The sequence below is a fragment of the Meles meles genome, chromosome 5 (assembly GCF_922984935.1).
Source record: "Meles meles chromosome 5, mMelMel3.1 paternal haplotype, whole genome shotgun sequence".
In the NCBI taxonomy this organism is placed as follows: domain Eukaryota; kingdom Metazoa; phylum Chordata; class Mammalia; order Carnivora; family Mustelidae; genus Meles; species Meles meles.
In genome coordinates this window covers 142,888,180-142,908,178 of record NC_060070.1, presented here as the reverse complement: position 1 = coordinate 142,908,178, position 19,999 = coordinate 142,888,180, and the positions used below count along the sequence as shown (strand labels likewise).

Genomic DNA, 19,999 nt, shown 5'->3' with positions numbered 1-19,999 from the left:
GCAGTATTTTCTTCTTCAGCTTCTCACAGGGAGTACTGCTGGATTTTATATAAGAAGTTGACTTTAAAAGTGGCGGTTTTTTGTGTGTGGTGTGGGCGCAGCAATATTGTGTATTTCTTTCAAACGGGTCTGTGGGTGGGGGAACTACCTATGGTGCCCTCACTACTTACTCACTCACTTGTTCCTCCCCAGAAAAGGGGAAACCCAGTGCTCAGTACCCACTCATTCTGAATAACAGGACTGGGGGATGGGCATGGAGTATGGTAGGATGGAAAGGCCACTGTCCTTCAGCAGAAGACTTCGTTGTATGATAGCTTGGCAAAATATAGTTTTATTCCTCCTTTTTTTTTTTGAAGATTTTATTTATTTATTTATTTGAGAGAGAGAGAGAGAGACAGAGACAGAGACAGAGACAGAGAGACAGAGACAGAGAGAAAGCATGAGCAAGGGGAAAGGCAGAGGGAGAAGCAGACTCCCCACTGAGCAGGGAGCCTGATGTGGGACTTGATCCCAGGACCCTGAGATCATGACTGGAGCCGAAGGCAGAGGCTTAACCGACTGAACCACCCAGGCATCCCCACTTTTATTCTTTTACTATCAGCATTTATTACAGGTTATTGTACAAAGACACTAGTGATCAACATGGCATACAACAGTGAGCAAAATTTATAGTGCACTTTTACATTCATGGGACATAAACAGTGAAAGACTTCAGTCCTTTCCCAGGTAACAAGTGATTCCTGGAGCCAGAAGTAGAAGGCTAGTTTTGTATTTGTGTATGTGCATGTGTATGTGCATGGTTATTTGGAGAGGTTAACAAATACCGGCTCATTGACCATTTCCTTGTTTTTCCTACAGAAAATGCCTTTTTTTTTTTTTATAAGATTTTATTTATTTTACAGAGAGATGGAGCCAGAGAGCATGAGCTGGGTTGGAGAGGGGCAGAGGGAGAGGGAGAAGCAGATTCTCCTCTGAGCCGGGAGCCCGATGCGGGGCTTGATCTCAGGACCCTGGGATCATGACTTGGGCCAAAGGCAGATGCTTCACCAACCAACTGAGCCCCCTGGGCAAGCCCCATAGCAAATGTCATTCAGCGTGCTCCTCATTTGTTTTCCATGAGGCCTCTGTCACTTCTAGAATACGAAGGTGAATTAATGAAGAATCTAAAACAGTCCTAATTTAAGAAGGGTGACACTTGAGTGTAAAGACCAAGAATTTATAGGTTATGCAACAAATTCGAAGAAATTGAATTGGATAGCCGTAAGAAGACATTGTCTTTATTAGTGGACACTAAATGACGGAAGCTTTACTACATAGTAAATGCAGGTAAAGAATGTCAGTGGTCAGGCGACACCAGAAACTATGGGAAGTCAGGCTTGTCATTAACTATTGGGTGGCCTTTGGCAAGTAACCTAAATTCTCTGGGCCTTAGGAAAAGTGAGGAAGTTGGATTCTATCGGTGGTTTTCAGTTGTATCTTCAGAACCCGTTGGAGTTGCTCTGGGTCCCCCACCAGGCCTCTACTGAATTAGCTGAAAGCTTGGGGTGGGGAGAGAGGTCGAGGCCCAGGAAACGTTGTGCTGTAGTTGCGAGTAGGCATTTTCAGTTCGTGGCACGTCTAAATCAAATGATTTTCAAGACCCTTTCCAACTCTTACATTCCAGTCCATCCCGAGGGGGAAAAATCGTCCTTAGTCAGCAGGAAGCATTCTAATAAGAAATCAGGCCTCTACAAAAGAACACTTTCAAATGGGAGAGGAGGTATGGATTTGATCCTTTCCAAGGGCTGCTGCTTGTCCATGGTCAGATAATTGAAGATCTTTCCACAGGCCTGGGGAGGAGAGCTGAGAAAGGTTATTCCTCTCTACCATCTCTCCTTCAAAGGCATTGGGGACGAGAGGGAAAAAGGTCCCTGGGGTCTAGAGGGACCTCTGGATGTCCCTCTAGTCTTCATGTAATCGGTCCTGGGCTGGCTTTGTTGGCCCGTGGGCTGCCTCAGAGTAACAGACAGACGTGGAACATGGTGGCCATCTGTCATTATGCCAGACCAGGGAGGGGCCAGGAGAACCGTGGCATGAGCTGGTCCCCTGCTGGAGGCTCTGACCGCTCCCTGGCACCCAGAGCCTGGCCTGCACCCCTGCAGCCTGGGCTCAGTGGAAAAGGGGACGAGGGGCAGGGGAAGAGAGAAGCCTGTAGGGATCCAGAGTGCTGATACCCATGGTGGCGGCAGAGCCGTTGCCAAGAGGAAAATTCTCTGGCACTCGATGCCAAGCATGTTTGTACTAGAACGGGGTTCAAAAACTCCAACAGAACACTGTCTGTTTTTAAGGGCTCATGTGAAAGGTTTGTTTGTCCCAAGCCTCAACCTAAGAGTCTGCCGGTCATAAACATGGTCCAGTCGGCCCCGGACCCATGGGTGGTCATCTCCGAAATCCGGAAGACAGGGGACGCAGGGTGATCTCTCTGATGAGGAGTGGGAAAGAGTTCTTCTGAACACGTCTGCCTATGATTAGCCAGGGAGGGCTCCGTGTTGGAAGATCCTGCAGGACAGTTAGCAGAGGTGGAAAATTGAAACAATCTTACAGGCAACGAAGCTGAGAAGCCGCCCTCTTTATCCTAACAGTCACAATTAGTTTTGGAAGGCTGGCAGTGGAGAAACTCAGGGCGGCGAATTCAGAAGGCAGCTGCGTCGGCTGCATCCGTGGGACACCACGCCTGTCTCACACCTTGTCTCAGTCCCCGGCGAAGAAAGCGGCATCCTGCTTGCCGCTGGACCCCGACACGGGGACCTCTAGACTTGCACTCTGAACACTCAAGGAAGTGGTTGATCGCATGACAAAGGCAGTCCTCTTTGGCAAATAACTTTTTTTTTTAAAGATTTTATTTATTTATTTGACAGAGAGAGATCACAAGTAGACAGAGAGGCAGGCAGAGAGAGAGAGAGAGAGGGAAGCAGGCTCCCGGCTGAGCGGAGAGCCTGATGCGGGACTCGATCCCAGGACCCTGAGATCATGACCTGAGCCGAAGGCAGCGGCTTAACCCACTGAGCCACCCAGGCGCCCCTAACTTTTTTTTTTCTTTTGCAAAAGCTCGATGGAAGAAAGCAGAGGGAAGGATGCCTTTCCGCTAGTGTTCTGGAAGCCTGGATCTCATCAGCTTTCTGGTTGGTTTTGGCTGTCGATGTTCCTTAGGCCAGAACCACCGTGAGCCAGGTTTCTGAGGTTCCTCCTGACCCACATTGGCAGGCTTTTAAGAATAACTATCATTCCAAGTTGTGCTAAAATATATAACTCAACAAATAAATATGTATAAAGCGTATGAATAGAAGTAGCAAAGGGAGGATTAGTGGACCCAAGAGTGACAGCCTTGCCATGAAAAATACTATAAAACACTCTTTGGAAGGTTGTTGCTTATGTTATTACTGTACAGTAAATGGAGATGCTCTGACCCATTTCTCATGATCCGTGATTTCCCATTTCTCTGCCGGCAGGTTTTGAGGAGCTGACCCCCTACAGATTTTCTTGGGGCAAAAGAACCCCCCAAAACTTCCCTCCTTGTCTGTCCCTAGTTTCTCCCAGGCAATGTGTGGGCAAGTTCAGCATCCTGGTAAAAGACATGAAATGTCACGCTCACATCTTCCCTTCTTTTTTCTTCTAGAAATGTTCTTTATGATGTTGAATGGGAAATCCTCAAATAGAGGATTACATAATGTTTGCTGATCGCACGTGCATGTGATAGACGAGATCGGAGAGCCCAAAGGAGAAGGGAGCGTCTACGGGCTTGGACCCGATGCTCACTGCATCCCAGTACGGATATTGACAGCTTGGTGGGGGGGAGCAGTTCTGAAGGAGAATGAGCTACAGACCCAGAAGATGTCAAGGGTCCATTGTTCTTTACCTGTGGTGCCTGTGTTTTATCAAGGCTCTTCCCGACATTACCGTCAGAGAGGAGAGAAGATGCTGAAGCCTGGTTTATGGGGAGTGGTTTGTTACCCAGGGTGGCTCTCATTTTCAAGGCTCTCCTGTGTTCAGAAGAATCAGTGTTCCTCCCCACCCCCCGGCCCCTCCGCCCCCCAGCTTCTGCTATCTTCCGTGCATATATTTCATTTGGCATTTAAGTGCACGGTTCTTAAAACTGCTGACGAATAATCTTCCTTTCACATTTTGCTGGCACCGTCGTCTCACTGCAAACGCTCTCTGCATGTTCTTGGGAAGTTGCATAATTGCAGGTACTCTCGTTTACTGTGCAGTGTGCTCGGTGACTAATGGCCTAATCAGGACTTGGAAAATATATAAACAGTTCAACAGAAGCCATTGATTCCCTGAGCTCTTTTCATCCCGACAAGGGTGAGCTAATGGGAGTTAGAAAGACGGAGGTGTGCAGCCTTTGATGCGTGGCAGTTAACGGCGTTCCCACAAACCCTGTGCGCTGTTGCTCATTGATGCCAGGCGTCCTGTTTCATATGCATGAGCCCGCGGTGCCAAATGGGCGTCCTAATTGGCTCTTCCTTGGTATTCCCTAATGTGGATGTCATGTGTGTTACCACTTTTTTCCCCTTTCTTCTCGATACTCCTGAGTGGGACGGCTTTGGAGAGCAGGTTGTCTCATCTCATACATCTCCCATTGTTGTTGATCCGGGTTCTAGTTCTCTTGTCCTCATCAGTACTGTTCCTTCCAAAACACCCCATCAAGGTGCGCAGAGGTAGAGACTTGGAGTGGAGACAGAGTATCCCAAAGAGGACCCAGGTGTTACCCTGGAGCCCTGTCCGGTGGGGGCAGAGGGATAGCAGTCATCAATGTCACGTTGGGAGTGTATTAGATAGCCCCTAAATTCCGCATCTTGTCCCTACCCAGTCTCTTCCCATGGCTGATTTGCTGTCTTTTAGCTTGACCGCTGATTGAATTTCTCAATTTTTGATGACGTCGTGGAATCTCTGGAAACTAACATCTCACTGGCGGAATAATTCAGAGCATCTGAAAAGAAATAATTAATGGTGTGTTTTCTGAAATAAGACACATGCCTGTTCATTCATGAAGGAAAAAAACAAAAAAAGAGTTCTTTCACACGTTCCATGTCCCACATTCATGGTAATGTCTGGACGTCTTTCTGGCTGTCTAGGAATTAGAGGGCCGCCAGGCTTCTTTCCGGAGAACAGTGAATGACCACTCACCACTGTTACTTGTTTCGCTTTTAAGTTTTAAGCTGCTGGAGCATAAGAGTGTAATGGGTTTCCCATGCCTTCCAGGACCCTGTCATCCTTCACTCCCTCGCTTGGGCGACATGCCCTCACCCTTGTGTGGGAACTGCCGTGGGCCTCTCTTCCTTGGAGGATCTGGTGAATGTACGACACTTTTTGCTGTTTGTATCATACGGTGTTAGCTCTCCTGGAAGAATGTGTGTTTTGGAAAAGTACGGTGGTTGAGAATTTCTCCTGGAGCTCAGCATGCTGTGGTTTAGGCAATGAAAATAAAGGGAAAGGGGTAGAGGGAGATGTTTGGGAGTCGAAGTGCCTTTCTGGGGCTCTTGAAAGCAATACATGTTAAGGTCATCACCTTGACCCAAGGCTACCTGCAGCTCTGCTCTGTGCCCTGACCCCCACAGAGGTCATTTTTGGGGCTGCTGTCACCAGAAAAGCTGGCGTACAGAGCAAAGACGCAGGACGGCATCCTCCCATACTTACTTAAATTCTGCATAATTTGTCAGAATTTTATTATCTGTATTATTTAAATTTTTTTTTACATAGCAACCAGATTAAAAATTTTTTAAAGAAATTGTTTTTCAAGTTACTCTTAATACTGCTACATTAAGAACCTGAGATATGAAGCCACAATTCCTTCAACTACAACAATAGTAAATGTATTAATATGCATTAAAGTTAAAGAAGCTTAATATTACAACAGAACAGAGCAAAATCTGCTGGAAGGCACTAACGCTTAAGCGTTCTTTGTCTAATCCCTGCATTTAATTGCAGAGATGGAATGCTTATTTTAAGAGGTGGCTGGTTGGATGTTCCGACTTTGGTGTGTGAACCTCCGGCGAGTTCTTCCTCATTTAACTCAGTAGCTCCCGGACATCCGTCTATGTGAAAGTTGCTGTAAAGAGTTGTATGCACAAAATCATGTTTGCAATGTCTTATGGGAAAGTTGAGGGATTTTTCAAAGCTAATTTGGATTATATGTGACTTTTGCTTTACTTTTGAACTTAACCTTCCACATAAAAACTGTACTGTACTGTCTTTTGCTCCCTCCGTCTCTATTTTTCATCTTTTCTTTCCCTTCTCCTCTCCCTTCCTTTTGGTGGATTAAATCCCACAGGTTTTTTTTTTCTTGTGAAATCAAAATAGTGGTGTCTACTTATATTCAAACCAGAAAATGACTAATATACTGAATATTCAAATCTCTTAGAAAAAAATAAATAATGCAAGTATTCTGTAAAAGTCTATCTAAATTCCCTACCCTGCATTCCTCTGTGGCTTTCTGTCTTCGGTTTCCCATTTTTAGCTGGAAACGAGTACCAGCCAAAAGACAGCCAGGTTCTCTTTGCAGCAAAAGCATATCAAACCATCTGTAGATGAGAAAGTAACATTTTGGCTTCAAAGCCGCCTTCTAATATAAGATAGAATGGAGACGATCATAACTAATAGAGAATAGAAAATGGCATTGTGAATAAGAATCTGAAAATAAGATTTTTCTTAAATAACCCAAGGATATCCGGTAGTTGGGTGAAGACTCCTGTGATACACACGTGTACATTTTCTCAAAATCAAAAGCAATTAAACCAGACACCCAAGAAGCCAGATTACAAAGAAGAATGGCAAGTGAAAGATACGTCGAACACTATTGCCAGAATTTGGAAAAACGAACAAGCAAACAACATTTTGGCTCAAGCAGCAGGTTTATTTAGGCAAACAGCCACGGATGGGTAAAAGTTGCAAGAAAAAAAAATCTCATCATACACTGAACACTTTCAGACAACCATTTAATTTTTTTTTTTTTTTTTTTAGTTTTATTTGTTGAAGTCATCTCTGCACCCAACGAGGGGCTCGAACTCACAGCCTTGAGGTCAAGAGGTGCATGCTCTTCCGACTGAACCAGCCTGGCGCCCCAACAACCATTTAATTTCTTAAAATCTCACAGGCATTTTAAAGGAAACAGTAAATACAGAAAACAGGTCTGGTGATGGACGAAAACAGAACGAGTTAAGAGCAGTACTGGAAAACGAACAGTTACACCCGAGTTTCATCCGTTGTCCTTCGCACACCTTCACAATTAGTCATCCAGTGAGAAGCAAATGTAGGTGAGCATTTTAGCTGCTTCAAAGGACAAATGTTCGGGTTGAATTTCACTGAATTGTAACCCTCAACAAACTACAGTGTAAACAGGACAGGCTTCACTGGTGGGAGTGAAGCAGGATACAAGTAAAATGGGGAAAATAAATAAGATTTGGAGAAAAATCCTAGTATATAGAGAATTTAAAAATAGAAGACTTTCCTCCCCCTACCCCATACCTGTATTCCAACTTGGAGCCCTCCACCTGCCAAGTTCATGCCTTCGCAGCACTCACCACATACCTCTTGATTCACACCTCATTGTTTGTTTTCATATTTGCCTCTCAGACTCAGGGTGGAAGCTTCTTTAAGGACAAGGACAAACTCTGGTTCCTTTTTACATTTCCCGTGGTGCTTTGCTCACTGCGGCCGCGCAGACATTAGTCATTGATTTAAAAAAAAAGAAAAAAAACACAGCTAGCTGGTAATGAAAATAAAATAGCAAAATGAGACAAACACTCAGATCTGAAATGGAACAAAATGATCGTCAGTGGCGCTTGAACACAAGATCAGATGGACATGCTGGTCCAGATACTGTGATGGAATCATTGAGGCTGGTGTAAAACTTCATCAGCTGAACATTCCAGAATGAGACCAAAGGCATAGCTAAATTTGTTAGGGAGGTGTTTCCAACCCAAAAGAATCATACTGAAATCCTTTTGTCACCATGAACAATCCACAGCAGAAAATACAATTTGTGAATTGGGAACCAGGGTAAGAAACCCAAATTGATATTGTTTTCATAGGAAAAAAAATACCCTTCTTTTCACTTGTACTGCTTTCCTCTTTTATAGCCTTGGCTGTCTCTCATCCCCCCACTAGATGGACGGTGCCGGGACCATATCTTGTTCGTCTGTATTCTTGGGGTCTAGCACAAAGTAGGCACTCAGCAACTGTTGCAAGAAGAAATAAGATGTTTCAATTTCCCTAACAGCTCAAAGGATATATAAAACCAGTGCTAAGATCAACAAGGGTTTCATGTGCTGGTAATTGTGGGTTTGGAAATAAGGAGCTACTTTATACATTATTTTTATAGAAGTGTGTTGTATACCTGAGTAACTTTCAAAGTAAAAATTTATAGTTGTGGGATATTAAATCTGGCAGGGACTTAAAACCTGTAGCTCAATCCGCTTAAGAGCATTCCCCTGCTCTTCTCAACTAGCCGTATAAAAAGCGGGGAGTGTGGGGTAGTAAATCATCTTTTGAGACTCTTAGCTTTGTGTATGTTTTCAGCAGATTGCAAACTCACCACACTTGCTACTTTATTGCTACTGTGGTAGAGTCATTCCTGGCCTGGTGAGGGTAGCTGGCTTGAAGACAGAGGCTCCGTGTTGTTCCCTTTCTCCATGTGCACATTCATAATGCAGCACTTTGGAATCTGTGAATTTTGCATGTTAGAGACACTGCCTGATGAGGTCCAAGTTCTTTCTTCCCACCTCCACCCCATCATCCGCATCCTCGGCAATGTGCTATACCCCAGATCTTAAATAGCATACGGTATCCATCCCCACTTCCCTGGAAAACTCTTCCCCTGTCCCTGCCCTCCTCACGTGTACTGCTTGTCATGAATGCTTGAGTTTCACCTCTCTGAAAAGACTTGAGAAAGCTTTCTGTGGCTACCTGGGTTGAGTGCCCTAAGGCCAGCATCATTACAAAAAAAGTGAGGGTAGAATCCGTACTGAGTATGCTGTTTGGTTTAGGACGTTGGCTCTTCGGGCTTCAGGGTCACATGATCTTATTTTCAGGCTTTCTAAGAGTATTGTGCACTTGGATAAAGCCCTCTGAGAGAATGATGGAGGATTCATCTACAGGGACTGCAGTTAAGTGATCAGTTAAAAAGCCATTGGTTACTTGTTGGTACTAGGGATGTGTATGCTAACATTCCAGAAAGAACATTCTGTAGTCACTGCAGCTTCGAGATCCACCTCCGTCCAGAATTCACAGGGCCTTCCTGCGGCTCTGGCTTCCAGTTAGACTCGTGAGGATCCGATGAATTTCACATCCCATGTTGGAAACTGTAATCTTGTTTCAGATTCCAGGAAGAACAGGACCTGTGTTTCCCATTGACTGTTTGGTTATTTTGAAATTGAAATGGCAAGTCTGAGCAGAATTAAGAATTACATAAAACAGGATCTTTGAACATCTTTGTTGAAGTCCTTTTCTTAGAGAGGGCTTGCCAAGGATATTATCTGTGTCTCTACTAGACTGGCTTCTTATTCCCGGAGAGTGGCTGTTTCCCAAGATCCGATTCCAAAACATCTGTACTGTCATCAATCAGGCTTTCAGTCATCTCCTATTTGATTTACACTGTGTTAAACCTTCTGATGGGAAGGACTTTTATTAATGATGTTTAGGTAGTGAAGTTGCAGAGGGCTTTAGAAAGTTACTTGTAACAGTCAAATAGCCTTTCTAGCAGCAGAATGGATTCTGAGCTCATTGGCAGGTCTGGGTTGTGGGTCATTGTGGAATAGCCATGTTTCCGTTGCCTGTGGCTGGGAATATGTGTAGCTGGGCCATTAAAAAAGCCTGTGGTTCAGTTTTGACTTAGAGCTGTTTTAAACTGCCAAACAGACTGAATTCATGGGAAACTATTTGAATGAGACCAGCTGCAATGTAAGAGTAGATGTATACACATGCTGGGGGCTTCTCCCTCCGTCAGGGGGGACGGACGGAAAGAGTAGCGGAATGCCAGATAAATGGGCCTGAGACCAGTGGATCCCAGCTTGGTCCCACTGAATTGGGTCCAATTCAGGGGACATTGGGCAATGTCTGCAGCCATTCTGGGTTGTCATAAGTGGGGGACAGTGGGGTAGGTCTACTGGCATCCAGTGGGTTGAGATCAGAGATACTACTGAGTATCTCACTGTGCACAGAACAAAAAAATGACCTGGCCCCAAATGTCAATAGTGCTGGAGCTGAGAAGGCCTGGCTTCGACCCTCTCCTCTTTGTACTTTTCCAAGGTGATCCCCCAATCTGGCATGGAGGATGGTGAGAAGATGAGCTGCAGGTGTAAGTGGGAAGAGCTGGTTAAGTGCAGAAGTGGACAGAAGTGTCTGCAGGGCTGCGTTCCTTATGGAGGGAATCCATATCATAGCCTTTTCTGGTTCCTAGAGGCCACTTAGCATTCCTTGGCGTGTGGCCTTTTTCTCCACCATCAAAGCCGGCAACACTGAGTCTCCCTGGAGTCACCTCTCCATTACTCTATTCTTCTGCCTCCCTCTTCTGCTTCTGAGGACCTTTACGGTTACACTAGGCCCACCTGTGTAATAAGGGTGTTCATCCCAGGGTTCTGACCGGCATCCTGTCTGTGGAGTTCCTTTTTTCTGTGCAAGGTAACATTCCCAGGTTATGGGCGTTAGTTAGGATGTGGACTGGGACGCAGAACCCAAAGTATTTGCCAGTACTGCATTTTGCTGACTCAAGCTAGATACATTAAGAAAAGAGGAATTATAAGAATTGTTTGAAATAGAGTTGTCTCCCCTCCCACCCTCCAACTCCTCCCCTTATCCGTAGTTTCGCTTTCCACGGTTTCAGTTACTTGTGGTCACCTGTGGCCCAGAAGCAGATGATCCTCCTGGCATACTGCTGGAAGGTCAACATTAGCTTGATATTGAGTCACAATGCAGGCCCCATTTACCTCACTTCATCTCATCACAGAGGCCTTTTTTCATCTCACATCATCACAAGAAGAAGATGGATACAGTACAGTAAGATATTTTGACAGAGAGACCACATCACATACAAACTAGAAGGGCCCCCAAATTGTGAACACTCCCTTGGGGACCAAGAGGATTGTGCACCACATCAGGCATCCTGACCTTGCAGGGTGGCTCCAGAAAGACAAGCCCCCTAAAGTTCAGGTTTTGGACATCAGTGGGGATTAACCCAGGAGGATTATCGAACTAGGAAATGGAGATCCTGTTCTTTAAGGACTTATGTGCAAATCCACTCGTCCTGAGATCCAACATAAAATCAACAGATGGAAAAGCATCTAGACCAGAAGTGAGGGAGACCCACTTGCTAACGTTAAAGCTGCTGCTGGAGAGGCAGGAACCTGCAGGAACTATATCTGGGGTGTGGAAATGCTGGTGGACAACGTTTTTGCAAGCTCATTCTAACTTGCTGGTGAAGGAGCCAACAGGCGCCATTATTGGCGCCCTTCCTCTAGCCTGCCAGAGCCGGAGGGTGTCCTCTGCCTACACCACAACATAACCAAGCTGGGTGAGTGCTCCATGCTCCACCTACCCTCTGCAACACAGGAGCAGCAACAAGGCTAGGCTTACACCTTGAGCCCCACCCAATCTGTGTAGGTGCTGCGCCAAAACCAGTGGGATAAGTGCCCAAGCTCTGCCCACCCCATGTCATGGGTGAGCCACAACCAGGCTGGCAAGCACCTTGTGCCCCACCCTCTCTTCATAGCAACCAGGCCATAATCACTCTGGTTGGCCACTCTGAGCCTGGCCCACCCTGCCACAGACAGAACTGCAACTTGGACAGACAAGTGGCTTGAGCCCCAATTTCCCTGCATAGTGATTCAGCTGCATTTGGGCCAGGTGAGTGCCCCAAGCCCTGCCCTCCTGAAGCAGCAGGTGGGCTGTAGTTGAGCAGGCGATTGCCCAAGCCATAGTCAGTGAGCACACGCAGCACACATGAAGAATGACTGTAGAGCACCTGGGTCTGGTAGCCAGAGAAGACTGAAATTTGGGGCCACAGTGAACAGCTACTACACAGGGCCACTCCAAGACTGAGGGAGGTAGTCATTTCTCCTAATACACACAAACACAGAGAGATAGGGAAAATGAGGAGACAGAAGAATGTGTTCCAGTCCAAAGAACAAGACAAATCCCCAGAAAAAAACCGTAATGAAATGGAAGTAAACAGTCTACCTGATAAAGAGTTCAAAGTAATGGTCAGAAAAATGCTCCCTGATCTTAGAAGAAGAATGGATGAACATGGCAAGAACTCCAACAAAGAGGTAGAAAATAGAGGTAGAAGTTGAAACTGAACTGAAGAATACATTAGAGGGTTCAGCAATAGCATGGATGAAATAGTAGCATGGATCAGTGAGCTGGAAGAAAAAGTAATGGAAAATACCCAGGCAGAGTGTTTAAAAAAAAAAAAAGAATTAAAAGAAATGAGGATATCTTAAGGGGCCTGTGGGCTGTGGGGCATGATCAAGTGCAATAACATTTGCATTATAGGACTCCCAAAGGGAGAAGAAAGAGAGAAAGGGCCAGAAAATTTTTTGAAGAAATAATGCCTGAAAACTTCCCTAGTCTGGAGAAGGAAGCACACATTTAGGTCCAGGAAGCCCAGGGAGTTCCAAATAAGATGGACACAAAGAGAAACACTGCAGGACACATTCTAATTAAAATAGTAAAAGTTAAGAATAAACAGAATCTTAAAAACAGGAATAAAAGCAAACTACTACATACAAAGGAAACCCCGTAAGGCTATAAGCAGATTTTTGTAGCAGAAATTTTACAGGTCAGAAAGGAATGGCATGACATATTCCAAGTGCTAGGAGGAAAAAACTGCAAACCAAGAAGTCTCTACCTGGCAAGGTTATCGTTCAGAATTAAAGGAGAGACTAGGAGTTTTCAAGATAAGCAAAAACTAAAGGCATTCATCACTACTGAACTGGCCTTACAAGAAATGGTAAAGACAGTTCTCTGAGTTAAAAAGAAGAGGCACTAATAATTAGTAATAAGTAGGAAAATGTACTAAAGTAAAAATCTTACAGGAAAAAGTAAATTAATAAGTAATGGATCAACCACTTTTAAAGCAAGTATGAAGGATAAAAGACAAAACCTGCAAAATTAATTAAAAATACAATAATAGTTAAAGGATACAGAAAATAAAAATGTAAAATGTGTCTTCAAAAATATAAAATATGGGGGGGGGTAAAAATATAAAACTTTGAAATGTGTTCACACTTAAGTTCCTATCAAGGTAAAAGACTGTTACATACATAAAATTTTCTGTGTGAACATCAGTGTAACTACAAAGAAAAAACTACAGTAAATACACAAAAGCAAAAAGAAAAAAAAAAGAAAGAAGAAAAAAAGAAAAGAAAGGAACAGAATAACAAAAACGGCCAAAAAACAGTTACAAAATGGCAGTAAGTACTACTTATTACATTAAGTAGAAATGGACTAAATTCTCCAATCAGAAGACATAGTATGGCTGAGTGGATAAAAAAACAAGACCCTTCTATAGGTTGCTTATAAAAGATTCACTTCAAACCTAAAGACACTCACAGACTAAAAGCGAAGGGATGAATATATCATGCAAAAGGAAAAGAAAAGAAAGCTGAGGTAGCAATACTTTTGAAAGACAAAATAGACTTTATAACAAAGAGTATAACAAAAGACAAAAAAGAGCATTACATAATGATAAAGGGGGTCCAACAAGAAGATTAAAAAATTTGTAGACATTTATGCACCCAATACAGGAGCACCTAAGTATATTAAGCAAATGTTAACAGAAATAATGGGAGAAATAGATAGCAATACAATAATTGTAGGAACTTTAATACCCACGTACATTGATCCATGGATCATCGAAACAGAAAATCTAAATAAAGAAACATTGACCTTAAAAAATAGATTATACCAGTCAGATGGACTCAATAGATTTTATAGAACATTCCATCTCCAAATAGCAGAATACACATTCTTCTCAAGTGCACATTGGACATTCTCTAGGTTAGATCACATGTTAGGCCACAAAATACATCTCAATAAGTTTAAGAAGATTAAAATCATATCAAATACATTTTCTGACCACAATGTATGAAACTCGGAATTAATTATAAGAAGAAAACTGGAAAAAACATGTCCAACAGCATGCTGTTAAACAACCAATAGGTGAACAAAGAAATCAAAGAGGAAGTAAAAAAATATTTTAGACAAATGAATATGGAAACATAACATTCCAAAATCTTTGAGATGGAGTAAAAGCAGCTCTAAGAAGGAAGTTCATAGTGATACAGGCCTCCCTAAAGAAACAAGAAAAATCTCAAATAAACAATGCAACTTTACATTTAAAAAAATAGAAAAAGAGCAAAGGGTTATGTACCATGACTAAATGGGATTTATTCCAGGAATGCAAGGATGGTTTGACACCTACTAATCAATCAGTATGGTAAACCATGTTTATGAAACACAGGATAAAAATTGTATGATAATCTCAATAGATGTAGAAAAAGCATTTGACAAAATTCAGCATTCTTGTATGATTAAAAACTGCCAATAAAGCAGGCATAGAAGGAATGTCCCTCGACAAAATAAAGGCCATATATGACAGACCCACAGCTGACATCATACTCAGTGGTGAAAAGCTGAAAGCTTTTCCTCTAAGAGTAGGAAGAAGACAAAGATGCCTGCTGTAGCAGGCAGAGTGCTCAATCTGGAGTTCTCAGTTTCAGCAACTCAGTGATGCTGGCGTACCAGGAACAGGCTTAGTGGTTCCCTAAAAGGGATGGGACCTCAGAGCCTTTCTCACCAAGCAGCATGACATCACTGCTTTTTCCTTTTTATCCCGTAGCTGGCCCCTTCTTTGTTAGGGGTCATAGCAAGTGGCTCCTTCAGCTTCACTTGGCGGGGTCTGAGGTGTCAAGTGCTTGGGTGTGTGGGAACCCTCCGATGTAAATGTGGAGGGAGGCAGGAAGGAAGTGTTCATTTAGAGTGTCCTAGTGTATGATGTGGAAGGCAGTTTAAAAGAAAATTGTCAGCCTAAGGTTGCTCACTTCAGATTTTTTATTCAACATAGTATTAGAGATCCTAGTCACAACAATAAGGCAAGAAAAAGAAATAAAAAGCATGCAAATTGGAAAGGAAGAAATAAAACTGTTGCTATTTACAAATGACAGGATACTATGTATAAAAAAACCCTAAAGTTTCCACCAAAAAACTGTTAGAACTAATGCGTGAATTCAATGAAGTTGCAGGACACAAAATTAATATTCAGAAGTCTGTCGTGTATCAATATATTTATAAGGAGCTGTCAGAAAGAGGAATCAAGGAAATAATCCCACTTATAATTGTGTGAGAAAGAGTAAAATACCTAATGAGCACTATGTGTTACATGTAAGCAATGGATCACGAAATTCTACTCCTGAAACCAATATTACACTGTATGTTACCTAACCAGAATTAAAACACTGTATGTGGGGCACCTGGGGGGCTCAGTGGGTTAAAACATCTGCCTTTGGCTCAGGTCATGGTCTGAGGGTCCTAGGATTGAGCCCCACAGTGGGCTCTCTGCTTGGCAGGGAGCCTGCTTCCCTTCCTCTCACTCTGCCTGCCTCTCTGCCTACTTGTGATCTTTGCCTGTCAAATAAATAAAAAAATAAAACACTGTCAACTATCTAGAAATAAAAACTCTTAAAATTTTTTGAAAAATACCTAGGAATAAATTTAACAAATTACTCTAAAACTCTAAAAATTGTAAGTACTGATGAAAGAAATTGGAGGTGGCACAGAGAAATGGAAAAACACTTCAGGCTCATGCTCATGGATTGAAAGAATGAATACTTCTAAAATGTCTACACTACCCAAAGCAATCTACAGATTCAGTACATTTTCTATCATCATAGAGGTGGGATGGTTGGTTGGAACAGGTGAGGGGGATTAAGTGATACAAACTTTCAGTTATAAATAAGTCAGAGATATATACAGCAGAGGGAAAATAGTTAATAATACTGTAATAAGTTTGTTTTGCAACAGATGGCAACTAGACCTGTCGTGATGATAATTTCCTAACATAGAAAAATAGTGCATCCCTGTCTTATATGACTAAAAGTGTATCGTCTTATGTGTTCATTATAATTCAATACAAATAAATCAGTTTCATCATAGGTATGTAGTTATGGGGGAAAAAAACGTAGTATATGTAGGGTTTGATATTGTCTGTGGTTTTAGGTTTTAGGTTTTGAGCAGAGAGCCCAATATGGGGCTCGATCCCAGGACCCTGGAATCATGACCTGAACCGAAGACAGAGGCTTTAACCCACTGAGCCACCCGGGTGCCCCAGTTTCACTGTTTCAGAAGCAGTTTTCCTTTTAGTCAGTATAAGGTGACACAGAAAACATTTGGAGGATATTGAAAGATAATTCTTTACATTGGCAAAGACACATTATAATAAAAGAGAAAAGGAGAGGGAAGCAGGTGGGGGAGGACACTACGGGCCAGGGGTTTGAAAACTTAAATGTGTAGCTAGTCCTCGCTTGGGGGTAAGGGGAGAGCTCGTTGAAAACTCAGATTCCTGGGCCCGGGGAGCCAATGCAGTGCGTCGGGGTTGGGCCCAGGGGTTGTATTTCTTGTGATCTACTCTCCTGTGATGCATTCGGCATTAAAGTTCTTGGATCACATTTTGAGAATCAAATGTGAATAACTATTTTAAAGCAAACATGTGTTTTAATAATTCAGTGCAGAATGAAATCATTGCATAATATTGATGTTAGGGGATAGAATAAATAAGTGTATTTATTGGCATTCTTGTCACTTCAGTTACATTGGGGGGCATGTGATTTGGCTTTGGCAGATCTAAATTCTTATTTTTTAAAAAAATTTTTATTTATCAGAGAGAGAGAAAGAGAGTGAGAGGGAGTGAGAACAAGCAGAGGGAGCAGCAGAGGGAGAGGGAGAAGCAGGTTCCCTGCTGAGCAAGGAGCCTGTTGCAGGACTCGATCCCAGGACCCTGGGATCATGAACTGAGCCGAAGGCAGACGTTTAGCTGACTGAGTCACCCAGGCGTCCCTCTAAATCCTTATTCTATTAAGCCATATTTATATTCAAAGTACATAGTGATTTTGACCCTTGATTGTTCTTGTTAAGACTGTCTTCTTTTCTGTGTGATCGTTATGTTGCTCTAAACACCATTTTGGCTTCTGAATGTTTAAGGGGAACTAATGACTCTTCCGAGTGTCGATAAGTCCTTGAGTCCTTTTTAAACCAGTTACAAACAGGCTATCATTCTGAGATTGTTGGGGGTCACATTTGTGAACTTCTTAACACACAGAAGTTGCCCCGTAAATGCTAGTTTGAGGGACAGCCCGATCGTTTGAGCTTGTCCTGGAACTTTGATTTTTGGACTGGAAACAGGAGTTCAGAATGGCCATCCATCTAATGCCAAAGGTCACCCACCTGCCCTATGGAACCTTCCCTGAGACCCTTTCCACTTGTGCCATTTCCCTTTGTATATATGCTGTCTTCCCAGATAGAGGCTAAACTTCCCGAGGGCGTGTGGATCTGAGAAGGTTTCCTCTAATCCAGACAAGCGCCTGGCAGAATTTCCTTACAAAGTATCCTAAGAAGTGTGTCAATGACTTGACTCACCTCCCCTGACAAGGATGGCAGCATCTTACAGGTTTTCGGATATTGTTCCTCACTTGCTTTAGAAATTGAAAACTTTGCGGTGACTTTTTGTCGCATCAGCTCTAAGAATCTTGATTTACTGAGCTTTTTAAAGTTAATGATGTCACGATATCAGAAAATGAGCTGGAGCGAATCTCCTTGAAGGGGGGGTGGTTTGCAAGCTGGGTGATACGTTCCACATGTCACAACATCCACGCGAACTCTGAGGTGGGGTTGTTGGCGTGGGGTTGTGCAGAGAAGCCGTTGTTTTACGTTACTTGGTAGAATTCATATTCATATCTTGTCAGTTTACACTGAGCCAGAGATTTAAAATAACATTTGTTTCTGTTTTAGTAACTGCTTTAAAAAAAAAATCCCAGATCATTATGTTTTCATTTTCTTTAACTTGACTTCTGGTAGTGTTTTTAATATGTGGCCTTTCAAGCAGTAATGAAACGTATCAGTGCAACTTGGCATTGCCTAACAGGACATGCTTCTAGGATTAATCTTAATGATTAAAAGTCAAATTGAGTTTAAAAATTTAAAAAAAAAAGAAAGAACTTGACCTAAAATCTAGATGAGCCAAGAAAACCCAGAGGGGGGTGGGAAATCTGTGAATGAAACATTGGTTCTTGGCCTTTTATGTATCCTTCACATCTGTGTTCTCCAGATCTCTTCTTAACTGCACATTCACAGCCAAAGGGGAAGGGCGGTTGGGATCACCCATGTGATTTACTGATGCGTGGTTCACAGACCCCCTCCCTCGTCAGGGATACCCTTGCAGGGTGCTGTAGTTATCCACGGTTTTTGGTTCTGTTGGGGGGTGCAGTCACGAGATCTTGGGGCCACTCTGGAGAGCTGGTTGGAGGACCCGAAGAGCAGTCTAGGTGGGCGGGCAGGAGAGGTGGGTGAGGACAGAAGCGATGGTGCCAGAGGGGTGGAAAGGGAAGGATTCCTGCAGGGTAACCAGGAAGTAGAGTTGATAGGACCGGGAACCAGCTCCCTTGTGAAATAAGGGGGAAGGTGAAGCGCTCAATCTGGAGTTCTCAGTTTCAGCAACTTGTGATGCTGGGGTACCAGGACCAGGCTTAGTGGTTCTCTAAAAGGGATGGGACCTCAGAGTTTTTCTCACCATGCAGCATGACATCGCTGTGTTTTCCTTTTCATCCCGTAGCTGACCCCTTCTTGGTTAGGGGTCATAGCGCGTGGCTCCTTCAGCTTCACTTGGGGGGGGTCTGAGGTGTCAGGTGCTTGGGTGCTTGGGGGCCACCGATATAAATGTGGAGGGTGGCAAGAAGGAAGTGTTCGTTTAGAGCTGCCCTAGCGTATAATGTGAAAGGCAGTTTAAAAAAAAATGTCAGCCTAACATTGCTCTTCAGATTTGGGGGCACTGGGAGACGTGCTAACCAACTAAGAGCATCAGCCCTTCGCTAACTAATGGCAGTGATTCAGAGAACTTTCTTTTGTGGTGCAGCACCCCGAGGGGTCTACCGAGACAGAAAAAGAACAGGGCTTCATAAACTATAATTACTTAAGTGTCGCCATAAGTAAATATTTAAAGTATACTAAAATGGCAACATCAGGAAATGTGACTAAGAGGTCAATATGCAACACACCCTTTTCCCCACCTTTGTGGTTGTTGAAAATTTCCACCAAGAATGATAAAGAAGGTTAAGATCGGGGCCGTTAAGTTTCAGAGGAAGGCCAAAATTTGCATGGCTCCGTAAATCTAGTCATGGTGCTCACAAATGGAAACCCAATGTTTAAGTTCCATCCGTCCATGACAGTCATTAGAGATGCACCATTGCGATGGCTTTCCAGAAGTTCTTGCAGAAGTTCGGCATGGTGAAAAAACAAATCAGGCCTGCTCCTAACCGTGTCGCTTACAAATACACCAGCCTCCAATTTATTTGGTTGGTCTGAGAGAAGGGGCCATTTTGGAGAATGAAATGCCCCTTGTAAGTTTGACACAGTGTGGAAGGGTTATCTGGTGTGGTTATCACCTGATAGTAGTTCATACCATTTTTTTTAAAAAGAGTTATTTATATATTTATGAAAGATTATTTGCTTATTTGAGAAAGAGCACACACCCCTGAGTGAGCCGGGCCGGGGATGGGGAGGGAAGGAGCAGGGGAAGAGGGACAAGCAGACTCCATGCTGAGCGTGGAGCCCTCCATGGGCCTTGATCCTACAACCCTGAGATTGTGACCTGAGTGGAAACTAAGAGTCAGCCACTCAAGTGACTGAGCCACCCAGGCGCCCCTAGATCATACCATTTATACAAAGTATGAAGCGCAATTTTCCAAGGGTAATT

At 43.4% G+C, this 19,999-nt stretch overlaps 1 protein-coding gene across 9 annotated transcripts in view; it reads left to right on the top strand.

The window, feature by feature from the left end:
- The window catches only part of ATXN1 (ataxin 1), a 394,638-nt gene that overhangs the window by 74,731 nt on the left and 299,908 nt on the right, over positions 1–19,999 (top strand). Inside the window, exon 1 of one of the 9 annotated variants that reach the window (XM_046004632.1) lies at positions 7,018–7,295. The exons of the other annotated variants lie outside the window; for them this stretch is intronic. The gene's annotated coding sequence lies outside the window, so the exon portion shown is untranslated. Of the gene's footprint in view, positions 1–7,017; positions 7,296–19,999 lie in introns of those variants that run through there. 9 annotated transcript variants of the gene reach the window in all.